This window comes from Ipomoea nil, unplaced genomic scaffold (genome assembly GCF_001879475.1).
Source record: "Ipomoea nil cultivar Tokyo-kokei standard unplaced genomic scaffold, Asagao_1.1 scaffold0457, whole genome shotgun sequence".
In the NCBI taxonomy this organism is placed as follows: Eukaryota; Viridiplantae; Streptophyta; class Magnoliopsida; order Solanales; family Convolvulaceae; genus Ipomoea; species Ipomoea nil.
In genome coordinates this window covers 1,317,274-1,341,937 of record NW_017616885.1, presented here as the reverse complement: position 1 = coordinate 1,341,937, position 24,664 = coordinate 1,317,274, and positions in this window count along the sequence as shown.

Below are 24,664 nucleotides of genomic sequence, written 5' to 3'. Positions count from 1 at the left end.
CTACACTTAGAAATAATAGAGCAGGGACAAACCCGCCCTAATGCCTACCTACTCAACACGCAAGCCATACCCGCCCTCTTCGAGGAGATCAAAGCAGGGCAACATCAGGACCCGGAACTAGATAAGATTCACCATGACCTAACCCAAGGGAAGGAAGGCCCCTTCGAAGCACACCCGGACGGTAGCCTCCGTTACAAGGGAAGGTGGTGTGTACCCTCAACACACCCACACTTGAAACAACGGATCTTGGAGGAAGGACACAACTCCCCGTCGAGCTAGAACGAGTCCACAACGTGTTCCACGTATCTCAGCTAAAGAAATACATACACGATCCAAGCCACGTACTCCAACACGAGACCGTAGACCTCGACGAGTCACTAGTGTACGAAGAGAAACCCGTAAGAATCCTGGACACCAAAACAAGAAATACCCGGAACCGAGTCATAGAAATGGTGAAGGTCCTCTGGACCAACCACGGGACCGAGGAAGCAACATGGGAACTTAAAGACACGATGAAGGAACAGTATCCCGAGCTGTTCACTCCAGGTAACTAAGAGAAAACTTTCTTTTTCTCACCTGGGGCCAAGCTTCGGGGACGAAGCTTCCTGTTAAGGGGGGGAGAGTGTAACACCCCGTGTTACGAATCCTAAAACCAATTGATTAATTAATTAATTAATAGCCCAGGAGAAAGAATAAATTATAATGATTAATTAGGGAAAAAGGCCACCGTAGCCCATGGGCCCAAATATATAAACCCAACCCCTAACCCCAATAGGATTAAACTCTAAATAAACCCTTGGATCTATAAATAGAGAACTTAGGGAGCACCTAGAACCCCCACACGCCTAGACGCCCCACCACCCCAGGAGAGCTCCAAGAATTCCCTTAGAAGAAATCAAGAAAGCAAGAAAGCTTAAAGAAAGATCCTTCATAGCCAAGGAATTAATTAAGGCTAAGAGGTAACCCATGTCTCAACAAAACCTATTTTCATAGCTATGATTTCCCCCTTAGGGTTTCCCCATATTATTGTGTATTAATGACTTGTGATAATTATTGTTGATGATTGATGTGATGATCCCATGGGGGATCTTGATAATCTTGATATTGGGAGATTCTTGATAATTATGATATTCCTGATGATTATATGGAGTTCCTGATGATTATGTGTTGTTCTTGATAATTGGGTGATGATCTTGATGATTATGTGTTATTCTTACCGAATCTTGCAATTAGAAGACGAACCGTATTCTTGTTGATATAAAAGTGATTAGAACCCTAGGTTGTATCGTATGATCTTATACTTGGATTATCGGGTGGGGAAATCGCATGTTTGGGTGTTGATTATACTTAGAAAAGCATGATAGGTTATGTGCCGTTCGTTCCTCGTATTTGATTCGTTAATTGTCTACGGGTTGTCGTTAATTGTGTTGTAAAGTGTATAAGCATGGTTTCGGGTTCCATAACGGTTCCCGGGGCGTAAAGTGTGTGAAAAGAGTCAGTGGGGGGTAGGTGGGGGGTAGGGGACCCGCCACCTACCCGTAGCCGTAAACCACCGCCTGGCAGCGGGTGGCCGGCGGGCGGGCAGCTGCCCGCCGGCGACCCGCTGCCCGGAACAGTAGAAACCGGCGGACAGCCGGCGGGTGGCCCACCACCCACCGGCTACCCGCTGGAAAGTCGTCCCACCCGGGACCCCGGCTTCCCCGTTTGACGTCCCCCGTTCCCCGTGGTGTCCCAACGGACCCCGTTTATCGTGCCTATGTCTAGTTTGATGTTTCGGGTACCGTTCGTAGGTTTATGAGTCTATTATATTGCATGCTGGTTGAATTGGTACCCCGTTGACCTAGGTGGAAGAAGTATGAACCCCTTAGGACTGTTCTTAGTATGTGATGGATCACGCATAGGTTTTGTTATGCGCTTTCTCCCCCTTCCTAATGTGTAATGTGGGTTGCATGTGCTTGCTACGTGTTATGTGTGTGCTACCCCAATTCGGTTGCGATCGGATTGGTGATCCTGAGCTGCGGTTCAGAAGCTGGCTGCGGTCAGATTGATACTCTTGGGCTGCGGTCCACCGTTTGGTTGCGATCAAACGTTTCTATACAAGCTGCGGTTCGTCCTTTTTCCTGGCTGCGGTCAGATGACATTCTCTTGGGCTGCGGTCCACTGTTTGGTTGCGATCAAACACTATGATGAGCTGCGGTTCATCGGTCGGTTGCGATCGACCCCTCCGTGTTGCGATACGGGGCAGGGTGCTGCGGGGCCGTGTCAGAGCTATATGCGCTGACCCTCATGTATGGGCATGCGATTGGTCCTGTGGCGCCAACAAAGTGTGTTATGTGTTGTGATATGGATGAGTTGTGATTATGAGTGTCTTGGGGGATGTGACTATGGGACATATATTGGGGATTGTTCACGTTGGGTTATGATTATTGTTTATGCCTTGCCTTATCTGCCTTATCTATTGTGAACTGCATATGCTCGTTATAACTGTTGCTTGTGTCTGGCCTTATCTGTCGAGTCATTCCCGGTTTTAAAGCTAGAGTTCGTAGGATATATCTTCATGCTCATAATGGTTTTCGTATATCTATATATATCTCTATATGTATTGTATTTCAACGCGTTGGAGTGGGTTACCAGCATCTCTCGCTGAACAGATATATTTGGCTTTTAGGCACAGAAGAATAAGTCACTGGAGCGCGCTAGAACTTGGAACGTAGAAGTAGATTGTTCCCTTTTTGGCCTGCGTGCCATGCTTATGCGTTTACATTATTGAGGATATTAGTAGTTAGCCTGTACACCTGAGTTCTCTAGCTCAGGTGTGGCATAGCACCCCATACTCTTGTATTATGTTTTGGGATTTAATGAGATTTCACCTTTAGTCTATAAGTTTTAAATGTCTTGAAAATCTGGGGTGTTACAATTCCGGGGTGCGGGTTCCGAGGGGCTTTTTCGGCATTGTGGAGCTTTCCTTGATGGCGAAATTGTCCGGTAGATTTTCCGGTGGGACGGCGGTGGAGCTCAGGCAGGTTTTCCGGCGGGCAGTTTTCTTCGTTTGCGAGGGAGGTGACGGTGAGCTGAGTTCCGGCATCGGCTCGGCAAGGGGAGGCGACGGCGTGTTGGCGTCGAGGCAGCAGTGGTGGCGTGTGGTAGCGGGGTTCGTCCGGGTGGGTGGCGAACGGTGACGGCGTCGCGGGTTGCCTCCGGGTAGCGACGGTGGTGTGCGGTGGTGTGTTGCTTGGATGGCCGGCGATGGTTCGGCCGGTGACGACGACGGGTGGGTGGTGGTTGCTGGGTGTCGTTGGGTCGGCGGGGGTGAGAGGGAGAAGAAGGGAGAGAGAGAGGGTGTGGAAGAAGAAGAAGAAGAAGAAGAAGAAGAAGAAGAAGAAGAAGGGTTTTTGATTTGGGGATATTTGTGGGTTTAGGGACTTGTAGGGCTTTAAGAAGAAAGTGTTCCCTTGAGGTTTTAAGAAACACTCCTAGCCTAGTGGTTAACACCTTGGTCTTGTATATAGGAGGTCAAGGGTTCAATTCCTATTGGTGACACTAGGCTTTTTTTGATGGTGTGGTCCCTGTCTTTTTCCCTCTTTTGTCTTCTAGTGATGGGAGGCTTGGCTTGTTATATAATTTGTGGTTTCATCTTTATAAGCAGGATCGAATTTTGATCGAATCTTTTATTTATAAAATATCGAAGTAATCTCTAAATAAGTAGTTTTACTATGAAGGTGATTACAAGGAATTGCCGGTTTATCCTAGACAGAATTCGTCTTCTTGATTTTCTCCCGCGGGGTTTGCGTGGTCCTCGTCTTCTGGGGTTAGGTTCCCCTCCTCGAGGTTGCTCTCGTTCCCGAGGTCGGCTTGAGTGCGGCTCATGACGAATATTTTCCCGGGAACGCCGTAGTTCCCTTGGTGGGTGGTGCCTCCGTGTTGACCTGTGGTGGTGGGGCGTGGCCTTTGGGGTTGAACGCACTAGAAGGCCTTGTGCCCTTCTTCTCCGCAGTTGAAGCATCGCCAGGGATTGCCCACGCAATCCTTCCCACTATGGCTTTTGTTGCATTTTGGGCAAGGGAAGCTCCTTGGGTTTGCTTCATTGTTCCCTAGGGACGGTCTTTGGTTGGTCAGGTTGCTTGGTCTTGTGTTGGTGTCGTTCCTTGTTCTTTCTACCGGTGGTGCTCCCCCTCCGGTGTTCCTTTTTCGTATCTGTTCCTGAACCCCGCGCTGGAGTAGTTGGATTCGATAGAGATTGGCGGCACTGGAGTAAGCCTCGTTGAGTGTCCGAGGTCTGCTTACCACTAGTGCTTTTCGGGCTTCGAAGTTGAGGCCCGAGACGAATCTTTCTATTTTGGTTACTTCGGTGGGGACTAGCTCTGGTGCGAAGCGCGCTAGTTCGAGGAATTGCTTGTGGTATTCCATGACGGTGGCTATCCCTTGCTTTAGATGGAGGAACTCTTCGTACATGGATGCCTTTACGTGTGTTGGGTAGAATCGTTCTCATAGTCGTGTTTTGAGGTTTTCCTAATTGAACCCTGGTTCTTGTTGGTAAGCGGGACCCTCGTGGATCCACCAAAGATCGGCCTCGTGTCGGAAGTAGAACGAGGCTATCTCCACGCGACGTTCTTCTGGGCATTCCACTAACCCGAGAATTTTGTCGAGGGTCCGGATCCATTCCTCCAGGATCACGGGGTCCTCTTCTCCTGAGAACGTGGGTGGTCGATGGTTTGAAACTTGTCGGGCGACGTCTGAGTTCGTGTTTGATGGAGGAGGCGGGGGCCTGTTGTTGCGAAGAGCTACGTTGCTTAGTGCCTGGGCGACTTGCGTTAGTTGTTGTAGCGTTTGGGTCAGGGGGTCGTGTGTGGCGGTTCTGGAATTCTTGATTGTCTTCTGTTTGGCGCCATGCTGTCGTCCTTCTAGGTCAATATTTATAAGAACGTTAAGTTAGAGCTTGGTGCTCTTCTTTCGATGCGGTAAGCGGGGGAAAAGTTCTCTTTAGATGGGGGGGGGGATAAAGTGAGGGGATGTTATGTGTAGGTTTCACAATCTCACCGCGCGTCCTAGGATTCCCGAATCCTATGTCCCTAGAGCTCAAGTCTATGTCCTAAGGTCTGTCTTAATAGTCTTATCCTAGGGTCAAACTTAGGCTCTGATACCCACTGTAACACCCCAGATTTTCAAGACTTTTAAAACTTATATAGTAAAGATAGAATCTCATTAAATCCCAAAATACGATACAAAGAGTACGGGGTGCTATGCCACACCTGAGCTAGAGAACTCGGGTGCACAGGCTGAATTCTAAAACCTCAATCAGTATCAATACTAAATTATGGCACGCAGGCCGAAAGGGAAAACTATCTAAGCTATGCCCCAAGCTTCTAGCGCGCTCCAGTGATCTACTCGTCTGTGCCTGAAAGCCAAATATATCTGTTCAGCGAGAGATACTGGTAACAGATATACGAAAACCATTTTGACGCATGAAGATATATTCTACGAGACTCTAGCTTTTAAAACAGGGACAGACTCAACAGATAGAGCTAAGTACAACAGGCAAGACAGATAAGATAAGCACAATTAATAATCACAACCCAACATCTCAGTATAGATCCCATATCACATCCCCAAGACACTCGTAACAACAACTCATCCGTATTTTATCACATAGCACACTTTGTTGGCGCCACAGGACCAATTGCATGCCCATACATGAGGGTCAACGCATATAGCTCTGACACGGCCCCGCAGCACCCTGCCCCGTATCGCAACACGGAGGGGTCGATCGCAACCGACCGATGAACCGCAGCTCATCATAGTTTGATCGCAACCAAACAGTGGACCGTAGCCCAAGAGTATGTCGTCTGACCGCAGCCAGGAAATATGAACCGCAGCTCATGTAGAAACATTTGATCGCAACCAAACGGTGGACCGCAGCCCAAGAGTGTAAATCTGACCGCAGCCAGCTTCTGAACCGCAGCTCAAGAATAACCAATCCGATCGCAACCGAATTGGGGTGACATGCACACATAACACGTAGCAAACACATGCAACCCACATTAACACATTGGGAAGGGGGAGAAAAACGTATAACAAAACCTATGCGTGATCCTTCACATACTAAGAATGATCCTAAGGGGTTCATGCTTCTTTCACCTAGGTCAACGGGATACCAATTCAACTAGCATGCAATATATAAGACTCACACAACCTACGAATGGTACCCGAAATATCAAACTAGACATAGGCACGATGGACGGAGTCCGTTGGGACACCACGGGGGTCGGGGGAACATCAAACGGGGAAGCCAAAATCCCAAGGTGGGGTACAAACCAGCGGGTAGCCGGTGGGTGAGGGGTCACCCGCCGGCTGCCCGCCGGCGGCACTGTTCCGGGCAGCGGGTGCCCGACGGGCAGCTGCCCGCTGCCGGCGTTGCCCAAATAGGCCGCGGGTAGGTGGCGGGTCCCCTACCCCCACCTACCCCCCACTGACTCTTTTTCACCAAAAACGCCCCGCGAACCTTTGTGGAACCCGAAACCATGCTTAGACACTTTCAAACGCAATTGATAACACATGTAGACAATTAACGGATCAAGATCAAGAAACATATGGTACATAACCTATCATGCTTTTCTAAACATAATCAACACCCAATCATGCGAATTCCCACCCAACATACCAAGAATAATACCATACGAATTCCACGATACAACCTAGGGTTCTAATTATTTTTAAACTAACAAGAACACAATTCATCTTCCAAAATCAAGATTCGGTAGGAATATCATATAACTATCAAGAACCTCACATAATCATTAAGAACATCAAGAACACCATATAATTATCAAGAACGTCATATAATCGTCAAGAACACCATAATTATCAAGAACCTCTCATCATCAAGATCACCCATGGAATCATCCCACCCATCATCAATAATAATATCACAAATCATCAATACACAATAATATGGGGAAATCCTAAGAGGGGAATCATAGCTATGAAAATAGGTTTTGTTGAGACATGGGTTACCTTTTAGCCTTAATTAATTCCTTGGCTATGAAGGGTCTTTCTTGAAGCTTTCTTCTTTCTTGATTTCTCCTAGGGGAATTCTTGGAACTTCTTGTGTGGTGAGGGATTATTGTGGGGGGAGTGGGGGGGGGGGGGGGGGGTTCTAGGTGCCTCTTAAGTCCCCTATTTATATATTTAGGATTCCTAATTAGGAACTAATACTATAGGCTTGCTAATTCTATTCCTTTTGGGACTAAGGATTGGGTTTAGGGATAAGGGCCCATGGACTATGGTGGGCCTTTCCTAATTAATTATTGTGATTTAATTCTTTCTTTTGGGTAATTGGTTAAATGATTAATTGATTTTAGGGATCGTAACACAGGGTGTTACACATATGATTTTCAAGTTTGATGATTATACATCGGGGTGTTTTTCCCCCAAATGACTCTTAATTAAGTAATATGGATGTTAGTTTGGTTTATTGTTTCAGTTCCATCCTTAGCCTGTGTTGGTCCCGATAAGGTGTTAGAAAGTCTAGAGGGGGGGGGGGGGGGCGGGGGGGGGGGTGAATATACTTTCTAAGCTTTTTCAAAATTAAATAACTCTTTGGTAACTTCAACTCTAAGTAACAAGTAAATAGAGAAGTGTTTAACTTGAACTTCACAACGGAATAAATATGTGTAAAGAGTTATGCCCAATCAATGATTTTAATCACATGCACATATAAGATAAGCTCAGATGATATGAATATCTTGAATATTTAAAGGAGATGGTGCACTCAATATTTAATAATAATATTCAAGATTATAAATAATATTTTGTGTCACGTCAACCATATGATGAATGTCACATGCAACACGTCAAACTTGCTTAGAATAATTCAAATGTTAAGCATGGAAAGTTTGAGTTAAATGCATACGTGAAAACACACTAAACCCGAAAGATTAAGATAGACTGTGAATAGTAAACGGGTTAGTCGGATGATAAATAAATAAAGTGAATTATGTAAGTGCGGTATGTAAATGAGAGAGGCAATTTATAGTGGTTCGGAAGCGGCGTAATCTTCCTAGTTCACTTTACTCCATTCACTTCTAGGAGTAATTCACTATTTTCCACACACAGTTACAATAGTGAATAAGCGCTACACAAGCACTTCTTCCGGATGTCTTGCACACAGCTACACCCAACTCCAAGTGTTTCGCACACAGCTACACTCAACTACGAGTATTTCGCACACAGCTATACTCAACGCCAACTAAGTGTCTTGCACACAGCTACACTTAGCAACTATGAGTGTTTTGCACACAGCTACACTCACTAGAGTATTTTGCACACAGCTATACTCTTTTTACAATTACAAAAACAAAGGTAATTGTATCTCTCTCCAACTAATTTTGAGACTATTCAGACCTAGTCTCACTTAGATATTTCGATGAATATTTGAGCACTTGTATTTCTAGAATTTGCACTTGTTCATCCGTGTGTTCTCTTCTTTGTCTTCAACTCTTCATGGCCTTTTATAGGAAATCAAATATATCCGTTGGAGTGGGATAATTTGATTTTTGAATTTTGAATTTTGAATCTTGTAGCCTGATATCGTTGACAATGGTAGGTCTTTAATTTGATTTGATTGTCAACTTGCATGACAAGATAATATTTTATTTCAACTTGATTTTCAAGTTGTTTCTAAAATATTATTATCTTTGTCAATTTTGAATTTCCAACGTATCTTTGAAATAAATCCCTCTGATAGAATTTATTTCTAGGATAAGATTTTATATTCACGTCTTCATAAATTTTTCTACCGTTCTGATCATATCTTCAGGCAATTTGGATTCTTGTGGCATGTGGGTTGAATCAAAATAAATTCTTTCGAATTTATCCATTTTCTGAACATCTTGCTTCTTTGCCACATTTTGCTTCTTAGAAGACACATTGTGCTCTTTTGGATACATCTTGCTTGTTTGACTTCAGCACTTCTTGCTTGTTTGACTTGAAACATTGTGCTTTTCTGATTAGGCTACATTGTGCATGTCATTGAGGTTGTACGAACATTGTGCTCCTTGGGCACATCCTTCTTGTAGACATCGTGCTTATCCGAACTCTTGTCTTGTAAAAAGAAGTCCTTAGGGGGAATTGATCTCAAGTGTGATCGTTATGAGTAAAGATTTCTACCATTTCGCCATTAAACTCATCCAATCATTTGTTGCAACGCCATTCCTTAATGCTTCTTTCCCGGATGAATACTTGTAGGACCAAAATTAATTGTCCAAATTAATTTTGTTCTTCATGTGGTAGATTTACCTTTGACTCGATATTCTGGATTATGATGCTTGTACTAAAGGCCTAAATTTTAAGGGGATCTAAAGTACATTGGCTCATCAAAACTTTATTACAAAAATATTTCTATCAATTTCCCCCCTTTTTGATGACGCCAAAACCTATATTCAGTCATTTGGCTTGTCTTAAAAAAATTATTTTTCAAAGGATTTTATTTATCTTGACATAGCCATGATGAGTTTGACAATTGATTTTGCCTCTAGGAAACGTATTTTTAGCAAAAAAATTCCTATTCGCACTTTTGGATTATTAATGTTAATGAATTTTTTAACTTTTCCAATTATGCGATTTTTATAAGCTAAGCTAAAAATGTTACCTTTCAAGATAAATAAAATAACAATAGATAAAATACTTAACAACATCATAATCAGATATTCAAGAACATCATCGCAAATTGTCTATGGTCATACTCCAAGTTCGTAGACCATACAAAATATTGTGACATTAATCATACAAATCATTTGATTATTCTACTTCTCCTTTCTTCTAGCACATGATTTATATCATTCTTAACTTCAATGAAATTGTCACTAATGGCATAATCTTTGCATACCTGCCCAATCACGTAGTAGTTGAATGCTTCAATGATATTGTTTCCGGGTAGTATACCTTCTTCATACCATATGATGCATTCTTCTAAACTTCTGTCTCCTAGAAGTTCTGCATCATTCACCTTGATGCAGTCTCGAAGCACCATGATCATTAAAGATCTTGCATAGCTTTTGATTCTTCTGAAATTCTCATTCAAAATCCACATATTTTGGTCACTTGGACCACTCTTCTTCATCCCTTTTGGTAGATCATTTAGATTTACCAATCTTGGCATTTCAACTCTGCCATCCCTTGGTGTGGATTCCAAATAAAGAGCTACTTTGTTGTACCAATTTATTTGCTCTTGATTTCCACCTGCACAAATAATTTCACGAAATGATCTATTAGTGGTATTGGTACTACTTGATCCTCTTGGACTGCTTACATCACCACCGAACCAATATTCCATCCCTCCCCTTCTTACAATATTGCTTCTGCCAGTAGATCTGCCTCCTCCTCTGCTACTGCTTACACCAATATTTTTGGTAACCATGACAGTCATGATAGTTTCCAACATGCCTTCCAAATGACTAAATCTTTCTTCCCCCTTTTTGGCGTAATCAATCAGTGTATATACCGATTCACGAAGAGAGGAAACAGATTCTGAGATGGTCTCATAAGAACCTCGAAGGCAGCCTACTTTGGTGTTGATGGAGTCGAGATCTGTGTGAACATCATTGATTCATTTTTCTTGTTGATGTACCACATTGAGAATTCCCTTGCTTTGATTCACAGAAGTTGCTTCACTGGCTTTTCTATCATTGTTGAGGGATTGAGACAGTTGGATACAGAACTCATTGAGTGTTCCTTTGACATTAGTATTCAATTTGCCAACTTGTCTCTCAAGTGCTTGGTGTGTATCAATCAAGTGTTGTTGACTTCTTCTATTTTCATCAAATGAACTTTCGAATTTTCCTCCTTGTGTGTTGACAACATGATCCACATGAGTGTAAATTCCTTGAATCATACTCTCCATTCGGTCAACTAAACTTAGTGCAACACTTTCAAGATTTTTCAATTGATCATTAGAGGTAGTGCCATCAAGATTGTTCTCTTCTTGGGATGCGAGAATGTGTCTTGCTCCTTCTTGAGTAGAATTGTCTCCAAGCCTGTGAGATTGTGTTTGATTTTCTAGCACATTTCTTGTTTCTTCTGGCGTGTGCTCTTCCAACACGTGTGTGTCACCTTGAACACTTTCTGCATGTCTTGACTGAGTTTCCCCCGTATGGTGACTGGCTTGCATGGCTTGATTCTCATGGCTAATTTCAGTCTGATTCAACACACTAACATCATAAAGATCGATGTCCATAAAAAGTGGATTCACACCATGTTGATCGAAGAGTTGAGCATGTGTGGAATTTTCTCCTTCTAAATGTCTAGTGAACTCAATAGGTTGATCAAAGTCATCAAATCAACCAAAAATTCATTTCCAGTTGGCATGTTCTCTTGTGTTATATTGGCTTGAGATGTCTCGGCCAGTTTAGCTTTTAGATTATTTATGAAAGCTCCATTTATGGTTGACATCAAGGTTGCATGACCAATGTCTAGACTGCCGATCCAATGCAAAGAGAATACTTCTTCTTCTATACTTGGTCCTCTTGTCATCAATTCTTGATAAGAGCCAAGTCTCCATTTTCTCCATTTAAGTACTCTTTGATACTCATTTACCAAGACTAAGTCAAGTCCATCAACTTGGTAAATTTCTTCATTCCCCACTGTTTCCAACATAGCTATCCGAGAGAAAGAGTTCATGACATTTTGGCTAGGGTTGGGATCATAGCTTGGGGTAGGATTGTGGCTTATGGTGGGATTTTGGCTTGAATTTGGATCGTGAATTGATGTAGGGTTATGGCTTGTGGTAGGATTTTCAGTAGGTTGGGTTGTGAGTTGAGGGTTTAAACCAAGAATTTCTGCCACTGGTCTTTTTCTAGCAAGAATGCCTCTCGGTTTTCTCTTTCTTTTGGGGTTGGACTTAGTTGATGTCTCGTGATCTTTTTAGACTATTCTATTGTTCCCAAAAGGCTTTCTAGCTCTCATTGTTAATCCCTTTCTTTTGATTATTTCTCCAATGAGTAACCTGAAACCTAGTACACGGTTGAACCTGTCATTCCTAATCTTTGCTCCTTTTACAAAATGAGTAATCCGGCTCAATATAAGCTTGTTCCAGTCTCCCTTAACACCAGTCATCAAAGCATGCAAATATCCAACTCTTGTAGGTGATATATCCTCCATGCTATTTAATTTGCACAAAATACATTTGTAGATAATCTTGACTAGCATTTCATATTCTTCCTTCAAGTCAGATTTGTGACCGGAAAGATTGAGCTCAAGAAATGCATTCTCATATCTTATTTCTGCCCAGACTTCGGTTTGATCATATGCATGTATGTCTAAGTCCAACAAAGGTTGTTCTGGACTGGACATAGGTAGTCCAAAAGTTGAATGTAACTCTTGTTCATTAATGGTGATGAGAGTTCCATTTACGGTGGACTCAATAGTCCAACCAACAACTTTGGCATTGACATAAAAATCTGCTACATCTTCATCATAGAAACCAGAGTATGGATAGGAACATAACCTCATAATCTCGCTATTTTGAAGTGCATGAATGATTTTCTGAGCCAGTTCGGAGTTCTTGGCCACTTTGAGAAATCCGTGAGGGTTAAAGCTTCCTCAGGCTTTGATTCCAATGGCTAGCATGGTGAGATTGATTTGTGTAAATTGTTCCTCATTAGGTTGTGAGCTTGAATCTCCAATGGTTGCCATAACGTGCTTGATATTTTGATGAAGATTGAGAGAGGTAGAGTTTTGAGAGTGATTCGGCTTTGGAAGATGAAAGGTTTTGGAAGTTTTGGAGAATTTGGAGAAGGTGACCTTTCAACCGATTGGGTGGAGGAGGTGTCTTTACAAAAACATCACTAAGAGTTTATTTGGTATTTAAAAAGGTAAGGGTTATTTTTGATATTCCATGAGATTTCAATCTTTGACCTAACTGATAGTCTAATGTGGCGCCAAAAATTTAGATACTCGAACTGATTTTACCTGAAATAAAATTCACAGAGCACTAAATCTGTTCCGAAAATAATATATATATATATATATATATATATATATATATATATATATATATATATATATATATATATATACGCGTTTGGGTATAGTTAAGAGAAAAAAAGATTTGATTCTTTTTAGAGAATTTATTGTGTGCAACTACCATAGAAAGGTGTTCTCATTTATGAAGATAAAATCATCATCACACTATCTTGTCAACCCTTTAATGGTAAAGATTTTGTGGATCTAACCAAATTGTATATATATATATATATATATATATATATATATATATATATATATATACACGTTTGAAGAGGCATGCATGCTTGATACTATATATCAATGTGCAATTAAGATAGGTAGACATAAATACTAAGATGTGATATATTTTTGCATGTGGGACACATAGGCATGAAAATAAGTTATTTAAATCAGATAAAGTAACATATTTACAGATGAAAAATTGAGCTCTTAATTTAAATAGAGTTTAGAAACTTAGCTCAATTCAATCATGCCCATCCCGTGTCTCAAATTTGAAAATCTTGATTCACACAGTGACTTTGTGAGAATGTCAGCTATTTGATTTTCCGTTAGAATGTATTCTATTGTCAGTTCCTTCTTTTCAGCATGATCTCAGATAAAATGATGTCTCACATCAATGTGCTTTGTTCTTGAATGTAACACGGGATTGTGTGTTATGGCTATAGCACTTGTATTGTCACACAGTATGTTGACATTTTCGCAATTCACGCCATAATCTCTCAATTGTTGTTTCGTCCAAAGAATTTGTGTGCAACAACTCCCAACAGCTATACATTCAGCTTCGGTTGTGCTTGTAGCTATGGAGTTTTGCTTTTTGCTAAACCATGATACCAATCTTCCCCCTATGAACTGACATGTCCCTGAGGTACTTTTTTGATCGATTTTACATCTTGCAAAATCTGCATCTGAGAAACCAGTTAGTGTAAAATTACCTTCTTTAGGATACCATAATCCCACAATGACTGTTCCTTTTAGGTATCGAATGATTTTCTTGGTGGCAAGAAAATTACTTTCTTTTGGCTTTGATTGGAACCTAGCACATACTCCCACTGAATAAGATATATCTGGTCGGCTTGCAGTGAGGTATAGTAATGATCCAATCATTCCTCGATATTTCATTTCGTCAACATCCTTGCCTTCATCATCTTTATCCAATCTTAAAGACGTGCTCATCGGGATCTTGATTGAGGATTTTCCATCTTCACCAAATTTCTTTATAAGTTCTTTTGTGTATTTGGCCTAATTGATGAATATTCCTTCGTTGAGTTGCTTTACTTGTAACCCAAGAAAGTAGTTCAACTCTCCCATCATGCTCATCTCAAACTTATTCTGCATTAGCTTGGAAAATTTCTCACATAGAGTTTTATTAGTACTTCCAAAAATAATATCATCAACATAAATTTGTACCAATAAAATGTGATCATTTTCTTGAATTCTAAATAAGGTTTTATCAACAAGGCCTTTTGTGAAACCACAGTTAATTAAGAGCGTTGATAAGGTATCATACCAAGCTCTCGGTGCTTGTTTTAACCCATATAACGCCTTCTTTAATTTGTAGACCTTATTAATATCACCTTTTACCTCGAAACCGGGTGGTTATTCGACGTAGACTTCTTCTTCAAGTAAGCCATTCAAAAATGCACTTTTTACGTCCATTTGGTAGACAGTGAAATTCTTGTAGGCGGCATAAGCTAGAAATATTCTGATTGCTTCTAGTCTTGCAACGGGTGCAAATGTTTCGTCGAAATCTATTCCTTCTTCTTGTGAATACACTTTTGCCACTAATCTTGCTTTATTTCAAACAACAATTCCTTCTTCATTGGCTTTGTTCCGGAAGACCCATTTTGTTCCAATTACATTGTAATTTTCGGGTCTTGGAACTAATTCCCATACATATTTTCTTTTGAATTGATCTAGCTCTTCTTGCATTGCATTAATCCAGTCCGGATCATTTAGATCTTCTTCAATACTTGTGGGTTCCACCTGAGAAAGAAAACAAAAAAATAAAGTATCTGTATTTGAGGATCTTGTTTTTACTCTTTCTCGTGGATCTCCAATTACTAGCTCTGGAGGGTGATTTTTGAGCCATCTCAAGTCAGGTTGTGGATTGCATGGATTTTCCACGTTTCCTTGTTCAGTAGGTAAGTTGGAGATAGACTCATTTTGCTCATCAGATTGTTCTCCAACTTGTACTTCTGCTTGAGAGTTTAGAGTTCCCACGTGTGGATCTTCATTTTCTTCAACGTGTCCTTCACTATTGCAATCAATGTCTAATTGCTCTATTCCCTGCACAACATGATCTTTAAAAGATGTGTCAGTATCATTAAATGATTCTTCAACTTGACAACTTTCCTGGTCATTTTTGTTGCTCTGGGTTTCCTTCTTATGGGTTTCATCAAATGTAACATGAATTGATTCCTCCACCATCATTGATCTTTTGTTCAATATTCTGAAGGCTTTACTGGTAGATGAATAACCTAAAAATATTCCTTCATCTGCACGCTCATCAAAAGTCTTTAGATATGTTTTACCATTATTAAGAATAAAACATTTGATACCAAAAGTATGAAAACAGTTGAGTTTAGGTTTTCTCCCTTTTCCATAACTCGTACGGAGTCTTATTGTAAGACTTGTGTATCAAGCTTCGATTCTACGTATAGCATGCGTTGTTGATTGCTTCAGCCCAATATCTTTTAGGTAGCTCGGCTGACGTAATCATCACACGTGCGGCTTCTTTTAGCATTCTATTTCTTCTTTCGGCTACACCATTTTGCTATGGTGTACGTGCGGCAAATAATTGATGTAGAATTCCTTGAGAATTAAAGTAGGCTTGAATTACTTGATTCAGAAACTCAGTTCCACGATCAGTTCGGATTTTTGCAATTTTCAAGTCTTTCTCATTTTGTAGCAGCTTAAGTAATTCTGGCATCTTTTGCTCCACTTCATTTTTCTTTTTGAGAAATATCACCCATGTGTACCTGGAAAAATCATCAACAACAACTAGTGTATATTTCTTACCACTTAGACTTACAGGGTCTACTGGACCAAATAGATCCATGTGTAGTAGACTTAGCGATCTTGTTGTAGATTCTTGAGCCTTGGTTTTGAATGATGACTTGATTTGCTTTCCTCTTTGGCAAGCATCACATATTTGATCTTTCTTGTAAACAATGTCGGGTAGACCTTCAACGAGTTTGTTTCTTGCTAGCTTGTTGATGGTCTTGAAGTTTAGATGATTCAACTTTTTGTGCCATTCCCAACTTGTTGCGTGAGAGTTGTTTGCTAGTAGGCATACTGATTCTTTTGTTGTGTTCCAATCAACCACATACATATTTTTCTTCCTTTTTCCTTCGAGTACAACTTCTCCCGAGGAATTATTCTTCACCTGACATTTGTCTTTGAAGAATTCTACTAGATATCCTTTGTCACAAAATTGACTTGTACTCAACAAGTTGAATTTTAGACCTTGAACAAAGGATACATCTTCAATTTTTAAACCATTGCGAGATATTATACCAACTCCTTTGGTTATGCCGTATCGTTCATTTCCTCCGAATACGACTTTTGGTCCTTCGATATTTTAAAGTCCACAAGACTAGATTTATTTCCAGTCATGTGTCTAGAACATCCACTATCGAAGTATCAAATTTCTTGCAAATAAATTACACATTTTTAGGTACCCAACATGATTTGGGTCCTTGGGTGTTAGTCATCTTTGGTACCCAAATCCATCTTGTACTCACTTATCTAAGTTTAGGTGATTGGTAACCATTAAACACATTATAATCATAACTAATTTTAGAAAACATTTTTGGTGCCGGTTTTTGAAAATTGACTCGATTTTTTGGGACTTGGGAAGTAGATTGTTTGAGCCTATGATAGGCATTAAATCTGGACTTATTCCATGGTTTAATATTATCAAACCAATTTTGTTCATAGGGATAAAATCTCCCTGCCCCAATTCTTGGATTTCTTCCCATTTTCCTATGAGGGCTTTGTGCACTTGACTCATTTGTGTGTTTCCATTTAGGAACAAACTTTTGCCTTTTTATGTACTGCTTAAGCGAAATATTGTTTCTTTGAGGCTTCGGCCTTGCAGCATTAGATTTGGCATTGGTTTGGTAACTAATTCCTTGTCTCACTGTGCTATCTTGACTTTTTACAAATTTTACCACACTAAAAGAAAAATTTTACAAATTTTCACGACGGAATCCATTCCGTAGTGTGAAGGCATGTCGTTTCGTGATGGAAATAATCCGTCGTGAGCGGTGGTAACGGAAAATTGCGACGGAATTTTCCGTCGCAAAGTAGGTGACGGAAATCATTCTGTCGCGAGTCCGTCGCAGTATTGGCAACGGAAATGTTTTCTTCTGTCGCCATTGCGTGGAAAAATATTTCGTCGCGAAACTAATATTCCGTTGCATATTTCTGTCGTTAAATATAACGATGAAAATAATTATTGTCGTAATTCTGTCGCCAACCTTTCCGTTGCAAATTTTGTATTCCGTCACAATATTCTGTCATTAAAAAAATGACGAAAAATTGTCTTTTGCCATAATAATAATGAATATTCCATCGCTAAAATCTCATTTCGTCACTATTTTCCTAAATTATTATTATTTTTAATATTTTGAAATTATTATTATTTTGTTAAAATTCTAAAATTTGTATTTAAAATTTTAATATGCAATTATATTTATAAAGAAATGCACTATTAAAACTAAAATACAATATAGTTTGTAATATAAAAGTAATACTACTTTATAGTTCAAAAACTTGATTGTTGTATACTTAATACCAGATTCATGTCTAAACAACAATATAATAATTCATAAAAAATCAATATAAAGTTCTCTAACATCATGAACTATACTACGAAATGACATATAATCCGTAAACTGTTGTATTTAACTCCTCTTTGTTGGGTAGGCCGCTTTCCTTCAAATTGCAGCTGACTTTGATAAATGAATGTGGCTGCAATGGAATGAAAACAAATTGGGTTTAAGTGATGGGAATGAATAATTAAAAGAAAAGAGAAATGGACGAACGCAACAATGGCATTCAAAAAGAAAGAAAGACATTAAAAAGAAATAGATGAAATAATCATATCTTCACAGAGCTTCAGATTTCAGGTTCATTTGAGCTAGCAGGTTATCTTACTGGAGAAGTCTATTCATGCAGATTGTAATTGATTTTCACAGATAGAAAGAACTGTATATTATATCTGAACCTACAATCTTCTTATGAGAATACCTTGCCTAATGCATTCAAAATTTACAATACAGTTCATGAATCTGATTTTGATATCAGCAGGGCAGAAAAAAAAAAAAAAAGACATAGAGAAGAATCTAGCAGCTTCCAGAGTGCCAAACAATGAAGGAACAACACTAGTAAGTAGTAAACATCATTTTTTCCCTGGTGAGGATAGTGCAACAGCCTATGCCAAACCACTTTGCCATCCCTAGGCACATGCTTTGAATAAGTTCCAAATTAGAAACTATAAAGGAGGTCACCGCACATCAGTACATCACTCTATAATCTATGTACTTCATATTGTAATTTGTAAAACGTTAGAGAGTAGAAGGTATCTAGCAATGAGAATTTTTCACAATAAAATTGTAAACAAGAGCTAGTGGTTAGAGATGATACAAAAGGAAACTAAAAGTGTTAAATAGTAATAGATTCAATCTTCAAAAAAATATTCACTCTTTAACACAAACTAAATACTTACAAGTGTATCAATCTGAGTGATAATATTTGCATAATGCAATGCAAGACCTGCAAATCCCAACCTTAGGTGGTGGTTTTTTATTTGGTTTACCCCCCCCCCCCCCCCCCCTACAAGGTATCAACAAAAACATAAGAGATAGAATAGTGTAAAAATTCATGGATAAACAGCAATCCATCACATAGAACACTTTCATAGGAGATGATACATACAAGCATGATCCAAGGACCCGGCAGGGAGTGTATGTTCATCAAATAATCTTATTAACAAAGCTACAGGTTATACCTAAAATACATGCAAACAATTCTCTAAATCAAGGTCTTGACTCTTGATGTGTGAAGCAATTTTCTAAATCATCCTCCAACTCTAATCATCCAGAGCCAATTGTGATTCAATGCTTTCACCATCCGAGGATTCACGAAACGGTTGTGAAACGGCCTGGACACGGCGATGTTCAAGGCCGTGTCAAAGGCTGCCTAAGCCCTAAGGCCACCAAATTGACACGACCAGAAACCAAAATGACATGACCAGAAACCAAAATTCCACTATTTAAAAAAAAATGACACGACCTGTAGAAAAATATCATATTTTCAAGAATCAAGAACATGAATATTTCACCTTCCATATGATAAATCACATATTCTAAGACACACCTACCTAAAATTCTAGAAGTGAGTCGTCGTCGGCTTGCAAGGGATGGAGTCCTCTTCGGATGCTCGCAAATTCGTAGGGGAGAGGAGTCATCGTCAGAATCTTCGTTAGTTGCTAACAAAGTCGCAGGGAAGGGAGGGAGGCGGGAGTCAGGATGAGGCAGTTGAGATTTAGATTTCAAGGGTTTGAATTTGAATTTTAATTGTAAAAGGCTTAAAACTCAATAATAATAATAATAATAATAATAATAATAATAATAATAATAATAATAATAATAATAATAATAATAATAATAATAATAATAATAATAATAATATCATCACCATCATCATCATCATCATCATCATCATCATCATCATCATCACCATCATCATCACCATCATCATCACCATCATCATCACCATCATCATCACCATCATCATCATCATCATCATCATCATCATCATCATCATCATCATCATCATCATGATCATATCATCACCATCATCACCATCATCATCACCATCATCATCACCATCATCATCACCATCATCATCACCATCATCATCATCATCATCATCATCATCATCATCATCATCATCATCATCATCATCATTAAAAAAAATATTTAAACTCGAGTTCGACTTGGATTAGAAATTTAATGAACTCGACTCGAACTTTGACTGAGTGGCTCACGAATAGCTCACAAACGGCTTGGCTTATTTGCACTCCTAATATATATATATATATATATATATATATATATATATATATATATATATATATATATTGAAGAGCGCTCATATGCGGCGGGGTCTTACGGTGCGGTGGTGCGGTCAAATTCCAGAATACACCAACAATGTTAACAATATGCACCAACAGTGTAATAAAAACACACCCCAATGAAATGTAATAAAACATCACAAAATACACCACATACTCAAAAAAACACACCATATAACTCACCACACCCAATGGTGTATTTTCGAACAGTGTATGGTGTTTTTACTCACACCTAATGGTGTGTGTCTGGTGATGCAGGGCTCTGTTTACTCTGTTTTGTGTGGTGTATTTCCTAACGTTGATGGTGCATATTTGGTGAACTATTGGTGTTGCCGCACCGTAAGAAATAACCGCACCGTAAGACACTACCGCACTTGAACCCGCCTCTATATATATATATATATATATATATATATATATATATATATATATATATATATATATATATATATATATAGTATAAATAATTGAGAAAATGAATTATTTAATTCTTTCTCACATTTGTATATGATCAAAATGTTCATGTATTTAAATATTCTTACAAAATTTAATTATTATGTTTACACGATCGAATCGAAGAATTTCAGTTAACATTTTTTTAATCAAAATATTTCAGTTCGCTCAATGGTTATAATTGATAATAAAAATGATGTCATAACAATTTTTCATATTACAATAAATTAAATCTGTAATTCAATATTGATTAAACAGTAAAACTTAACTTATTTTTTTTATAAGTTAAATTATTGTAATAAGTTTATTAATGTTGTGAAATACTCCCTTTGTCCATAATTCCTTGTCACATTTGTTCTATGCACAATTTTTAATACAACAAACAAGTGTTTCTAACTTTCTAATTATGGCCCTCAGAAGTAGGTGTCATTTGTACAAAGTACAAGGGTGTCGCTATTTGCACCACCCTTTGGTCAAAAGTGGTATAAAGTATTCTTGAAATTGTAAAAAGGTAAAACTTTCAATAGTTACATAGGTGGTGTAATAGCCAAATGGGGGTTCATTTTGCTATTTACACCACCTTGGTCAAACTTTATTTATGAGGTGCAATTAATAATTTTTTAATTCAAAATTTAATTAATTAAAACATTAAATAAATTTTTTAAAAAATATGACTCCGTCACCTTCTCCAGTGAGAAGGCGAGGGGCTGCCTTCTCACCTGAGAAGGTGACGGAGTCATTTTTTTTTTTAATAATTAATATTTTGATTGTTAAAAAAATGGATAATAAATATTAATCTTTGACCACATTTAATGATGGTGTTGCAAATAACACTTTTCTATTTGCACCACCTATAAAGCTATTATATCTAAAGGGGTGGTGTAAATAGCAAATTGGGTGGTGCAAATAAAATTTTCTAAGTACAATTGTACTTACCTCATTAATTGTCAAGTCAAAAGGGCAAATTGGAAAATATAAAATGATAGTTATGTTCAATTTTGGAAAGAAGACCCCATTTCGGGACTGATTTAAAAAGAAAGTAAAGTAAGTAAAATGGGACAAATTAAAAAGTTTTGCAATTTAGTTATAACATATGAATTCATATGCAATTTAAATTTTATATTAAATTTTGAAAATTTCCCACTTAAAATATTAAATATTCTCAAGACGGAAAAAACGATCGTCGCAAGTTCCATCGCTAAACTCAAACGTGAAATATATCATTACGCCAAATAATGCAACAAAATTAATTTCTGTGGGAGATTCCGACACCATAGCGCGATGGACTTGTAGGGTGTCGCATTTTCTGTCGCCAATGTATTAACATATTGGCAACAAAATTGATTCCATCGTCTAATTCTGTAGCGAAAAAAAATTTACTTAAAATATTAAATATTTTAGTGACGGAAAGAACGATCGTCGCAAGTTCCATCGCCAACCTCAAATGTCAAATCTACCTTTGTGCCAAACATTGCAACAAAATTAATTTCCTTTGCCATAGCGCGACAGACATGTAGGGCGTCTCATTTTCTGTCTCCAACGTGTCAACATATATTCGACAAAATTGATTTTGTCATCTCATTTTGTAGCAAAAATAAACTTTACTTCAAAAATTAAATATTTTGGTGACAAAAAAAATACCCGTCGCAAATTCCGTCGTCAACCTCCGTCGTCAATCCCTTAGCGCAAAGATTACGTGGGAATATTTTTCACTTTGCACCAAATATCGCAAAAGAATTTATTCTCGTCGCCGATTCTGTAGCAAAACCACGACGGAACCATCGGTCGTTGCCTTTTCCGTCGCTATTGTGGTGACAGAACTTAATTCTGTCGCAAAATCCGTCACCAAAATGTGGGCGCCAAAATTTCCTTGGCGTTTTCTCACTTTGCGCCAAAAATCACTACGGAAATATATTCCGTGACCATTTCCGACGCAAAATCACGACAGAACACGTTTCGTCGCAAAAACTGTCACGAATCGACGACGGATTACGTTCCGTCGTGATTCGTGATTTTTCTTGTAGTGCCACTAGGACTTTATTGTTCAAAGCAGTAGTAAAATTGGTCAATTTCTTAGAGGCTTGAGAACACGAAGGATCATAACCAAGTCCGGTTTTATCACTTGAGGGTTTTTGCATATTTACCATTTTGTCCATTATTTTGGATGAATGTGTAAATGTTGCTATTACCTCTCTAAGGTTGTGTTCTCTCACTTCCCTTGATTTACACTCTTCTTGAAGACAAATAATTTTATCCTTCAAGTCTTTCACTTCAATTAGAGCATTTTGCAATTTTTCATTTAATTCATCTTTTTCAAGAATTAAAAGATTATTGCGCTCTTTGAGTTGAGAGTGAGTGTCCATTACGGTTTTGACAATCTTTCATTAAGTGAAAGAAGGACACTCTAGAGAATGAAGAATTTACAGAGTCATAAGAATTAGATGTTACCTCAGTTTCTTCGTTTTCATTTGCCATAAGACACATGTCCTCGTAGGATGAGTTGTTGGAGATAATCATGCAAAACATTGCATTGTCATCTTTTGAGGTGTCACTTTCATCACTTGAAGATTCCTCTGACTCACTTATTTCAAGTGGGTCACTAATAAGTTTTTTTTCTTCTCTCCTTTGTAAACCTTTTATCTTTGGTCTTGAATTCTTCCTGTTGAGAGTTAGAAATATTTGTGTATTGACTTTTACTTACCTTGGGGTGTGGACAACTTGCTGCAAAATATCCGGGCTTTCTATAATTGTAACAAAAATTTGAATCTTCCTCAACCATTTCTTTCTTCGAATTCTTTGTTGCATTCCATGGTTTTCCTTGTGGATTTTTCTTGTAGTTGCTTCGCTTCATGAATTTCCTAAATTTTTTGACAAAGAGAGCAAATTGATCATTAGGCAATAATTCATCATTTTGTACTAACCTTGAGGTTGACAGTTGTTCGGCTATGAGTGCGTTGTTCTTTTCATGATCTTCCTCTATCCTTGATTTCATCTCAAACTCATAAGCTTTTAGATCACTAAAAAGCTTATCGGTTGATAGAGTTTTTAGATCTCTATGATCTCTCATGGCCGTGACCTTCATATCCCATGCAGATGGTAGACCACGTAGGATTTTGAGTGAGATTTCCTTTTGATTAATGTCTTTTCCAAGATCATTAATCTCTCCTAAGATTTTAGCAAATCTTGTTTCCATATAGGTAATATTCTCGCCGTTTAGCATTTTGAAATCCTCAAATTTCTTTAATGCTATGGTGAGTTTATTATCCTTTTTTTTTGCTCGTCTCCTTCACCAATTTGAATGAGCGTTTCCCAAACTTCTTTTGCGGATTGGTATTTTCAAACTTTTGGAAATATCGTGTCATCGATAGATTTAAACAGAATATCCTTGGCAATATTGTCCAAGTTATTTCTTGTTCTATCTTCACGAGGAGACCATTCCACCTTCGGTTTTGGAATATATTGTTGAGTGTCGCTTGTTTGTACGGATGAAGTGTTGACCAAAATTTCAATTGGACCACTGGTGATGACTTCCCACATTTCATCATGTAATGCGGATAAATGTACCTGCATACGAATTTTCCAATCATCAAAATTGACTCAAATAGACAACCGCTCTGATACCAATTGTTGGTCCCGATAGGGTGGTAGAAAGTATAGAGGGGGGGGGGGGTGAATATACTTTCTAGATCCATATCTCTTTTGGGCAAGAGCCATATCTCTTTTCATCATATTGATTTTTTGAGATCTGTTTAGCAGTCAAAATTGACTCAAATAGACAACCGCTCTGATACCAATTGTTGGTCCCGATAGGGTGGTTGAATGTCTAGAGTGGGGGGGGGGGGTGGAAATACTTTCTAAGCTTTTTCAAAATTAAATAACACTTTGGTAACTTCAACTCTAAGTAACAAGTAAATAGAGAAGTGTTTAACTTGAACTTCACAGCGGAATAAATATGTGTAAAGAGTTATGCCCAATCAATGATTTTAATCACATGCACATATAAGATAAGCTCAGATGATATGAATATCTTGAATATTTAAAGGAGATGGT